Raw genomic sequence first — 10,776 nt, forward strand, 5'->3', positions numbered from 1 at the left:
TCGAACTAGATCTTTGGCTCTGAGTGACCGTGGGTCACACTGTAACCAAGAAGAATGGTTGAAGGAACTCAAGGACACTAGTCCCGCCAATGAAGCTAAAGGACAACAACAAGTGCTAGTCGCACGAAATTGTTCTAGAACGGACATGATTCCGAAACTTCCACAACAAGAGAGTCAAGCGTAGATGTAGATGTTCACAATGTAGACCTCGAGATTTCCTCTTTTTCATGCTTTTTGGCTTCACGAGGCATGGTTTCAAAAAATGTCTGGAGAACGAAGGAGCCTAAACTTAAGCAACATAATACCAATGCTGTCGACGAAATCTTTTAAGTAAAAGATCATGGCAGTTTAACTTGTAGTTTGTCCCTTCTTGGACGACTTCACTGCGACGCGGGTTTCTGTGCCAGAACATTAGTCATCTGTTTATTTTAAGTTGTCATAACCCATTGTTGTGGTAAACTGACCCATGCCGACATCTGTCAGTACGGAGGGGATTTTTAACACCTATTCATACAAATCTCATAAAAGGTTTTTCGTGTTTTTAACCACGCGGCCATGGGCCGAGCGCAGTTCATGGTTTACCCGTGCTTCTTTTTTTTTCGTAGATTTGTCAGCGACCAGACCGCCAAATTTTGAGTCACGCAACCTATGATGTTTACTCACCAAAAGCTGTTGAAACATTAATAAATCTCATCTCCGATACCGACTTTCGTGGGAAAAAATTAAAAACCCAGCGCTCGTCAAAAATTATATTTTTTCACCAGAAATTTAGCTCGGAACATATACATATTTATATTTGTTTGAATTGTCGATGAAATGACCTTTTCCGGATATTTTTTCCTTTGGGGTCAACAAAAACCTCCGATTACAAAATCACGCCGAACCCACACGTTGCAAAAAAATCTCTTCAAAACCCTGACTTCGAAGCGATATAACACTTCAGCGTTAATAGCTACCACACATCGGCAGACGGTAAATCTATTCCTTAACAATCCAGCTTTATCGTGTTAAAATTTCAGCGAAATCGAACAAAACCAGAATTAATTAGAATTTTTTGTGACCTCACTCCCCAGACTTGACTTAACAAAGGAAGTCACGGTTGCCCATAGCAACCGAAAAAAACGAACATAACAAAGCCGACGTTTCGGCCAAAAAAACTCCAGAATTATCGCCTGAGAGCTTAAACTTGAATGGGAGCATCTTTTTCGAACTTTTTTCAACTGATTTAGACGAAAGACTGGCCTCGATGGGCTACAGAAAAGACCAAGAGAAAAACAGAACAAGACAGCAGAACAAGCCGATAATATTTCATCACATGGCTTTCGGCACGAAAACGAAAATACAGCTTACTTCTGGATAAATTCAGCCTTAGACGCCAGCAACCGGTCCCAAATTACTTTCTGTATCCTTACAAATGTCCTGACTTCCATCTCCGAAAGACTTTGCCCCAATTTTGAGCAAATAAACATTTCGTCGACGATGACCACCATTACGGTGGCTTGCATACTAAATTAGCTAACTTGACAAAATTCTCCCAAGGGGGGGATATGATGAAAAGAGCTGAAAAATGGCCTGTAATTGGCTAATGATGAGATCATTCCACTTTCCACATTTGGTGAGAATCGAAAGTAACGCCAATTTTGTCACGTTTTCAATCTGTGGTCACTGGAGTGACCAAAATCAATACATCGGTCGGGATAGGGTTTTTTTTAATATGACTTATGTGACTACTTTGCTAGCCCTTTACTCGTGGAAAACACCAATTAAATTTAATCATGACTTTTAAGAAAGAAAGCTGTTGTTAATAGTGTTATTATCGTGTCGTTCATATCGTTTATGCCCATACATATCCCGAAGAAAGTTCTAGATTAAGACCATTACGTCATCGGAGATTTGTCAACGGCTACCACTGATGGTGCAATAATACAGTTTGTGTTGATCAAGTGATGTGATGTCTACAGTAAGAAAAGAATCATCAATGACTGCTTTGGAGTGTGCACTGCGTTACGACGGTAGTGCTAAGCAAACAGTTAAATTTTAAAAGCGCGGTTATAAGATCTAACAGATCTTGTTCTTGATAAAATAAAACTGCATATAAGGAAGAACATTTCTAGTTCGTTTACGCGTGTCTTCCGATGGAATTGGCTAAAAATCGGCAGGTATGTTCTAGGATACCTCCTTCGAAAAATCGTGCCGGGCTTTGTTTAATTTTGCTTCCGTTTCAAAGTTATGGCCTCTTTTGTAGAAGGAAATGTCCGCATTAAAAATATCAAAGTTTAGGAGGGTGTAGAAAAAAAACCAAACCACATCTGAAAAATCGTAGACATGATTTTTGAGGGTGACGTGTGAGAAAACATTTCCGATGTAAATCGCGCCGCTCCGATAACTCACGCGCGGAAGCGAACCAGTTTAAGCAAAGCAGTGTTCCTGGGTATTTATTTTAATATCACTGCGACAATAACTTTTTAGAAAATTTCAAAGATATGATTGTATTCTATAACTATTAAGCTTTCAGAAAATGTATAGGTTGATGGGGTTTTCCTTCAAAGCGCTGGCGTAAGAGCGCGATTTCCAAATACTGTCAATCCACCTACCATGATACCTTAAGGACGTTTGAACGCAAATTTTCCAGCCGATAGATTTGTTTTTGCATTTGATAGAACACAGTTCTAATCCCATAATGACAAAAAAAAATTGTTCAGGGGCGAATGATGTCATGTCCATGTTTGTCCATGTGCTTTCTTTTGAGTGTTGTGCACTATTGCAGACTTTCGAGTGTCGAGGAAGCTTATTGTGGACTGTAGCAGATACTGAAGTTGTTTACTTAAAGTTCAAAGTCAGTGTTAATGGCTGTTACCGCCATATCGCGAAGCCAATCTCGATCGGTCTCCAAACATCGTTTTAAAAAGGGAACACACGTTAAAGTTTATTCACGACAATGAGTTTGACTGAAAATAGAACAAAAATAAACAATTATTTACAACATTAGATGGCTGAACGGACAAACCCCGAACTTACAGCTTTTTCCTGAAATGAATGATTGACCTCTGGTGGACGATGATCGCGAAAAGGAAATTATAAGAACAGCGACAATGACTAGCTCTAATATAATTCAAAGGGATGTTAGTTTGACCGTTGCCACAGAATTTAAACTACTAGTCTTATTAACATATTGACCTCACGCGCCGCGCGAAAATATCAGATGTCCCGCGGGGCCTCTTGTAAGCATAATTAGCAAGAGTGTTACATTCCCGCCCCTAAATGCGACATTCTATAGCATTTACCAAACAATAGTGTAACATTCGCAGCTCGCGTGATAGTAAACTAATCGAAAGAACAAAACCTATTTTATAGTTCAAACGATACTACTAAGTGAAGAATAATAAGTTCAGTTCTTAGGTAGCGTTCAAAGAAGGGGATTCCCATGTGATTTCGGTAAGGTTCTTTATCGCGGAAATCCACAGGAACTCCAACGTCATAGCCCGTTCGCTTTGTGATTTGCACACTGAGTCCCAAACAATTCCGCCATACTATGACTGGAGATGATCCAACACCTAATCAGCGGATTCAAGCAAGACAATTTTGTCGATTGGTCGTTGTAGGATCGATCCTTTGGTCTGCACCGTTACTCTTTGCACATAGCCATCTTGGGTGTTCCTATGAACATCCAAGATTTGACCAATCGGCCAGCAGCTTCGTGGGTAGCTCAGATCAGCTACTAAGACAATGTCGTCAACAGCAAAATTCCTCCTAGGTCTATTCCATTTTTGTCTCTCTTGCAGGGAATGGAGGTATTCCTTGATCCACCTATGCCAAAATATGTCTGCTAGGTATTGAACCTGCCGCCAGCGTCTGCGAGAGTAAATTTCATCTTTGGAGAAGAGGCCAGGTGGTGCCGAAGGTCCTGAGCGAAGTAACAGCAGATGATTTGGTGTTAGGGCCTCCGTATCTCTCGGGTCGTCTGAGACTTAAGTCACCGGTCTACCATTCACAATAGACTCCACTTCACACAACAATGTTGCCAAGCCTTCATCATCAAGGATCTGCTCCTTTGTCAAAGCGCCCATAACCTTTCTCACCGTCCTAATGCAACGTTCCCAAATTCCACCATGGTGAGAACCTCCTGGGGGGTTCAACGTCCATGTAACATTCTGTTGTAGCAGAAATTCGCCAATCTTGTCTTGGTTCCAGCCCTCGATCGCTTCACGCAATTCCCTTTCCCCACGAACAAAGTTTCCACCATTGTCTGATCTCACTTCTTTGGGTTGTCCCCTTCGAGCAATGAACCGTCGCATTACGTTGATAAAGGAGTCTGTATCAAGACTGTGGGCGACCTCCTAATGTATGGCTCTTACGGACAAACAGGTGAACAAGACCCCATATCTTTTCACAAGGCTTCTTCCTCTCTGCACAACGAACGGGCCAAAACAGTCGACTCCTACAAACGTGAAAGGCGGTTTCTCAGGTGTCACGCGGTCTGTAGGCAGATCTGCCATTTGCTGCTCCCCTAATGGCGCTTGCCTCCTTTTGCAGTCGAAGCAGCCGCGTAGCACCCTCTTCACAGCAGTTCTCGCTATAAGGATCCAAAACCTTTCACGAATCAAGGACAGCACATGTTCCAGGCCTGAATGACCCGACTTTAGATGATAGTGGCACACGATCAAATCGACAACGTGATGTTTCTTGGGCAGGATTAGTTGGTGCTTGGCGGCATTTGGTATGGAAGCTTGCGTCAAACGTCCTCCGACATACAGTAAACCATCAATTTTCATTGGTGCAAGCTTGTAAATCGCACTCGTTTTCTTAACCAGTGATTCCTGCTCTTTGCAGCACTTTGAGCTATTGCGTGCTCCTTTCTGTTCGAGACGGGACATTTCTTTTTCAAAGCATCGACGTTGAACGAATTTTAGAACTTCTTTCTCTGCTCTGTTAATCTCATCCACATTGATAGACTCACTCTCCCTGCCAACGGTGGATTTCAGTGCTAACGTCGACCCCCTTTTACGCCTCTCGCACGATGCTCTCAGTCCGTCCCGATAGCGCAGGATCCAGGCCATAATCTTCTTGAGTCGAGACCATGATGAGAATCTCTCGAGCAATTTGTTTATACTATTTGTTCCAGAGTCCGATACAGCAGAAAACGTACGAGTTTCCCTCTTGATCTCAGGGTCGTCGTCAGGTATTTCTCGGACGGTAGCCGGCTGTGTAGGCCACCTTGACTCCTTTTGCCAAAGGAAATCGGGACCGTGTATCCAACGATTCTTCTTAATGAGCGAGTCTATTGCCAGACCTCTTGAGGCGTCATCTGCCGGGTTCGCTTCGGTGTTCACATACCTCCACTGAGACAGGGAAGATCCATCATGTATGATCGCCACTCTGTTAGCAACGAAGGTGTGAAATCGCTTGTCATTGCTTCTTATGTAGTTCATCACACAAGTACTGTCTGTCCAAAACACGGACTCGTGTATTGGAAGGTCAATCTCTCGTCTAATAATTTTGTCCAGCCTTGATGCAAGAACAGCTGCTCACAATTCTAGCCTTGGTATCGTTATGGACTTCAGCGGAGCAGTATGCGTCCTTCCCATCACAAATGAACAGTGAATTGTACCCTTGTCATCCATAGATCTGAGATAAGAGACTGCACCGTAGCCTTGTTGCGAAGCGTCTGAGAAGTGGTGTAGTTGCAGCGATGCAGTTCTCCCGAAGTTCTGTGGCTTAAAGCAGCAATCAACTGAGAAGCGTTCGAGCTTGGGCAGATCTTTCAACCATTTAAGCCAACGTTCCCTTTCCTCGGTGGGGATTGGGTCATCCCACTCCAATCTCTTTCAGCATAAATCTTGCAATATCACTTTGGCTGGGAGTATCACTGGGACTGCAAACCCTAGCGGATCATACACTGAGGAAACGACAGATAGCAATCCTCTTCTTGGGAGGGGCTTGTCGTTGACTTCGATCTTGAAACAGAATATGTTGCCTTCTACGTCCCAACGGACACCAAGAGCACGCTCAATGGGCATTTGATCATCAGGAAGGTCTTTGAATGATCCGGCTCTGTCAGACTCAGGTAATGATTCGATAAGTTTGCGAGAGTTCAAGACCCATTTAGTCAGATTAAAGCCTCCCCTTTCTAGCAGTCTTCTGAGGTCAGCGGTCAGACAGATAGTTTCACTCTCAGTAGGTACAGATTTCAGGCAGTCATCTATGTAAAAGTTTCTTCTGACTGTATTGATCACCTCGAAATCGAATCGTTGAACGTTGTCCTCGGCTGTCTTTCTAAGAGCGAAGTTTGCACAACTTGGAGAGGAGACGGCGCCGAAAAGATGAACTGTCATCTGGTATTCTTCGGGTCGTCTTTGGAGATCGTTATCGGGCCACCACAAGAAACGCAGTACATCAGAATCGTCTGGGCGAACACGGACCTGGTAAAACATAGATTCGATGTCGGTGATAATAGCAGTTCGCTCTTGTCGAAAACGAGTCAGAACACCAATCAGGGTATTGGTCATATCTGGGCCTTGCAACAGCACATCGTTAAGGGACACGCCCTTGTACTTCGCTGCACAGTCGAACACTACTCTAACTTTCCCAGGTTTCTTCGGATGAAAGACTGGGTGGTGCCGATTATCTGGGACCTTTCTGGCATATGCTTTGTCAAGAAGATTGTCTATGAAGGCCGAGTATTTCTGGAAGAGGACTGGATCTTTCACGAGTCTCCTTTGTAGCAGTTCCAGACGGTGTACAGCTAGTATTCTGTTATTTGGCAGGCAGAGTGGAGAGTATCTCCACGGCATCGCGATCTCATAGTGGCCTTCGTTTAGAACAGCAGTGGATTCCATGACGTTTAGGGCTCTCTTGTCCTCAAGTGACATCGCTTTCTCATTGTCGAGCAGAGAATCGTTGAACTCCATGTTGCAGAACCTCTGAAACTGTTGATCAAGGGCAGTGTCCGCTCGAACAAAGTTTGAAGTACGTTTAGCGCTTCCGTTCCTGCCAAGTGGGCCATTGATGGCCCAGCCCAGCAACGTTTTAGCCGCATATGGACCTCCATTCTGACTCTCTCTAAATTCTTTCGGTTCTAAAGCTTTAGGAACATCATGGCCTATGAGTAGCCCGACATCGGCATTGATCTCCGCGACCGTTACCCCCTTCAGATGGGGCCACCTGTCAACGTCTTCCTGGCGAGGGACACTCTCTGAGGCTACTGGAAGTCTAGGTGTAGAAAATACAAAGGGCAGCTCAATGAAATTGTCTTCTTCTAAGCTGAAAACTTCCAACTGGACAAGTTTGCACTTTCTCGTACTACTCTCTCCATTGTTGTTAATGATATGGTGGTGTTGATGCCTTTAACCCCGAGCCGCTTCATTAGCTGTTCACTGCAGAAGGATGTGTTAGAGCCACCATCCAGAAAGGCATATGTGTGTACAGTGATGTCGCTCCCTTTGGCTCTCACTTTTACAGGCACTACCGGTAGCCCTGTCACTGAACCTCCGACCCCAGAAAAGGCACATTGCAACTTGTCGACATTAACATATGCACTCTGGGTTCCAACATCTGGCTGCGTTCCGCTGGTAGCATGCACAGCTGGTGGATGCAGGAATGTCGAATGCTTGTCTTCGCAGCCATCCACCTTACAAAAGCTGGACTTTGGGCACGCTGCAGCATAATGACCCGGGATCAAGCAGTTGTAGCAAAGCTCTTTCTCTCTTGCAATCTGGTATCTATTACTGATGTTTCTCCTTCTGAAGTCTTTGCACTGGGACAACCAATGAGCAGCTTTACACAATGGACAGCTGAGGGTGGGTTCCCTGGGTCCTAACACCAAGGTGTCATCTGACACGCCACCGTCAGTACTACTACCGAGGTTATGGACGTCAGCCACAAATGAGGAGAATCTTCTATTTCCTGGTCTTTTTCCGTCAAGGACACTTTCGCTTTTTGGCTCACTGATGATGTCTCCAAATATCGGGTGCGTTAGTATGCGGGCTTTCTTCTCTACGAAATCAGCAATGTCAGCAATCGTCACCTCCCTTGCCTTTGCCTCCGTTATTTCATCTGCAACTTCGTGCCATTTCTGTCGTAGGCTGAAAGGAAGTCTGGCCACGACTTTCTTTAGACTGTCTGGGTTCTCAATCTTGCTTAGGTATCCGATCTCATTCAATGTGTTCTTACAGGTTGTCAAGAGAGCAGAAAACGACTGTAATGCTGCCCCATCTTCCGCTTTTATCGCTGGTCCATTAGTTACGTGTTCTACATAAGCAGAAGCAATCTTGTATGGCTGCCCATACCGTTTAGCAAGCAGTTTTCGAGCCTCTCGATACACTTCCTCTGAATCCATTGCTAGACAACTACGCATCAACTCCTGAACGTCGCCCGCCGTGTACTGCACGAGGTAATACATTCTCGCACTATAGCTCGTGGTCTTTGCCACGATCATGCTCTCAAAGGCTCTAATAAAGCGGCAATACTCGATAGGATCGCCGGTAAATGTGGGAACTTCAAGTCATGGCAAAGTTAGAGCTAAAGTGTGAAGCTGTTGTTGCTTTAGCAGTTGTTGCACTTGCTGGTTTTGCTGTTGCTCAATATTTAGCATGTTACGATTCTGCTCCTGCAGTTGACGTTGCAAATCTAATAATAGACGTAATCCCTCTTCACTTGAAGTGGAATATTGAGATTCCCTGTCCTCAATGTACGATGCCGAGATTCTTTAACATTTACTTCAGCTACCGGGTGATGTGTGATCCTTATAGGGAGTTCTTGACCTTCCCTGGGCTCTTTAGTTAAACAGGATTCAACTTTTACGGCAGGTGCCGAATTTCGAAAGCCTTCTTTCGCCCGACACTCTGGAATCCTGGCTTCGGCTTCTGCGAGGGCGCGCTCTTCAGCTTTGGCTTTGGCTATTTCAGTCTCAAGTGCTAACTCTTGCTTTCTTTGTTGCAGGCGTAATTCTTCCTGTTGTAAGGCTTGCTGTTCTCGTAGCATGGAGGCTTCGGCCATTAAAGATGCTCTTTTTGCCGCTGCTGCTATCCTATATTGTTGATTATGATACGCTTGGTGCGCTGCTTCGAAGCCTGTTATCGCTTCATCTAACTCTGGAAGCTTTTGTTCAATGTTGTATGGGTTGCCAAAATCTGACATCATCTCTCTCACTTCATTTCGCCTACGGGTAATAACTCCTTTAGCGGCGCTTCTAGAGGCCTTCAAACAACGAGTTTGCTCGTATGTGACTTGGGATTGATCGATAGTGACATTAGGATGTCTCATCCGAACTCCGCCAGTTGCATCTTCCACTGCTTCAGTCGCCGAATTTACTCCACAATCCACAGACATCTCAAACATTAAGGAAAGCTTCAAACAATGTTACCGCCATATCGCGAAGCCAATCTCGATCAGTCTCCGAACATCGTTTTAAAAAGGGAACACACATTAAAGTTTATTCACGACAACGAGTTTGACTGAAAATAGAACAAAAATAAACAATTATTTACAACATTAGATGGCTGAACGGACAAACCCCGAAAAACACAAACTTACAGCTTTTCCCGAAATGAATGATTGACCTCTGGTGGACGATGATCGCGAAAAGGAAATTATAAGAACAGCGACAATGACTAGCTCTAATATAATTCGAAGGGATGTTAGTTTGACCGTTGCCACAGAATTTAAACTACTAGTCTTATTAACATATTGACCTCACGCACGCGCGAAAATATCAGATGTCCCGCGGGGCCTCTTGTAAGCATAATTAGCAAGAGTGTTACAATGGCATTTAAAAATCTTGTAGACATGTCTTCAAGAAATGTGCACGACTTTTTGAGGCAGCTTATTGAAGACTGTGGCAGATAAGTTGTTTATTTACAGTTCGAAGTCAGTGTTAATGGCATTTAAAAACCTTGCAGACATGTCTTCACAAAATGTGTACCACTTTTTGTACGAACAGAAAGCTGTAGTTTGGCTGCATGTTGTGTACCCTCTTCTCTTCGACCGAAACCAATGCTGCTTTCTCCTGAGTAAATCAAAGGAGGAAATGAGTTTCACTTCGCTGGCCTAGATTTCTGTGCGCAAGCTATGTAACGTAAACCCAACAAAAGTGTTTACATAGGAAATGAGTTCAACTCCCACAGGGTTGCTTTGGTACACGAACATGTCCTCTGTTTCATTGTTTCGGAAGGGAAAATGCCCTGTAGCTGTTACCCCAAAGTCAAGGCGATTCAAAGTCGTGTTTGTAAACAAAATAATTGTCCTAGTTTTGGTAGTAAAAGCACATCGTCTCGCATACCCATGGAACAAACATGGTTGGTGTCGATTTACACGGTCAGTATAAAACACACACTGTGGACTGCGGACTGCTGACTGCGGACTGCAGACTACGGACTGGGTTTAAAACACAGACTTATGTATAATATTACACAATACATGTATAAATGAGAACAAACCCTCTCGTATGCACATGTTTTGCAATCAATTCATTTGTTTTTGCCCCTGCTGAAGGGAGACCAATTTCACACCTACATACCAGGCCTACATACCAGGCCTACCAAAACTCAAACACACTCTTTAATCTACGATTACTACTAGTTTAATTTTTACTGCAGTCAGATAATGAGTTACTTGTGTCAGAAATGCAAAAGAAATTGTGGGTTACCAAATTTGTTACAGAGATAAGGTGTGTGGAAAACTACCCTGATTTTGAAAAACCGGACACATAATTCAGCATTTTCTACAGGGTTTTATAGTTAAAAATATCAAAGGTGAGTCAACAGAGGAAAACAATCTTAG

The 10,776-nt window shown here is 43.8% G+C and overlaps 1 protein-coding gene across 2 annotated transcripts in view; it reads right to left on the bottom strand.

Annotated features, from left to right (window-relative positions):
• LOC145495207 (anosmin-1-like) overlaps nucleotides 1–10,776 on the bottom strand; it is a 41,090-nt gene that overhangs the window by 21,225 nt on the left and 9,089 nt on the right. The gene's annotated exons all lie outside the window — the stretch shown is intronic.

Source organism: Orbicella franksi, chromosome 8, assembly GCF_964199315.1.
Source record: "Orbicella franksi chromosome 8, jaOrbFran1.1, whole genome shotgun sequence".
Taxonomy (NCBI): domain Eukaryota; kingdom Metazoa; phylum Cnidaria; class Anthozoa; order Scleractinia; family Merulinidae; genus Orbicella; species Orbicella franksi.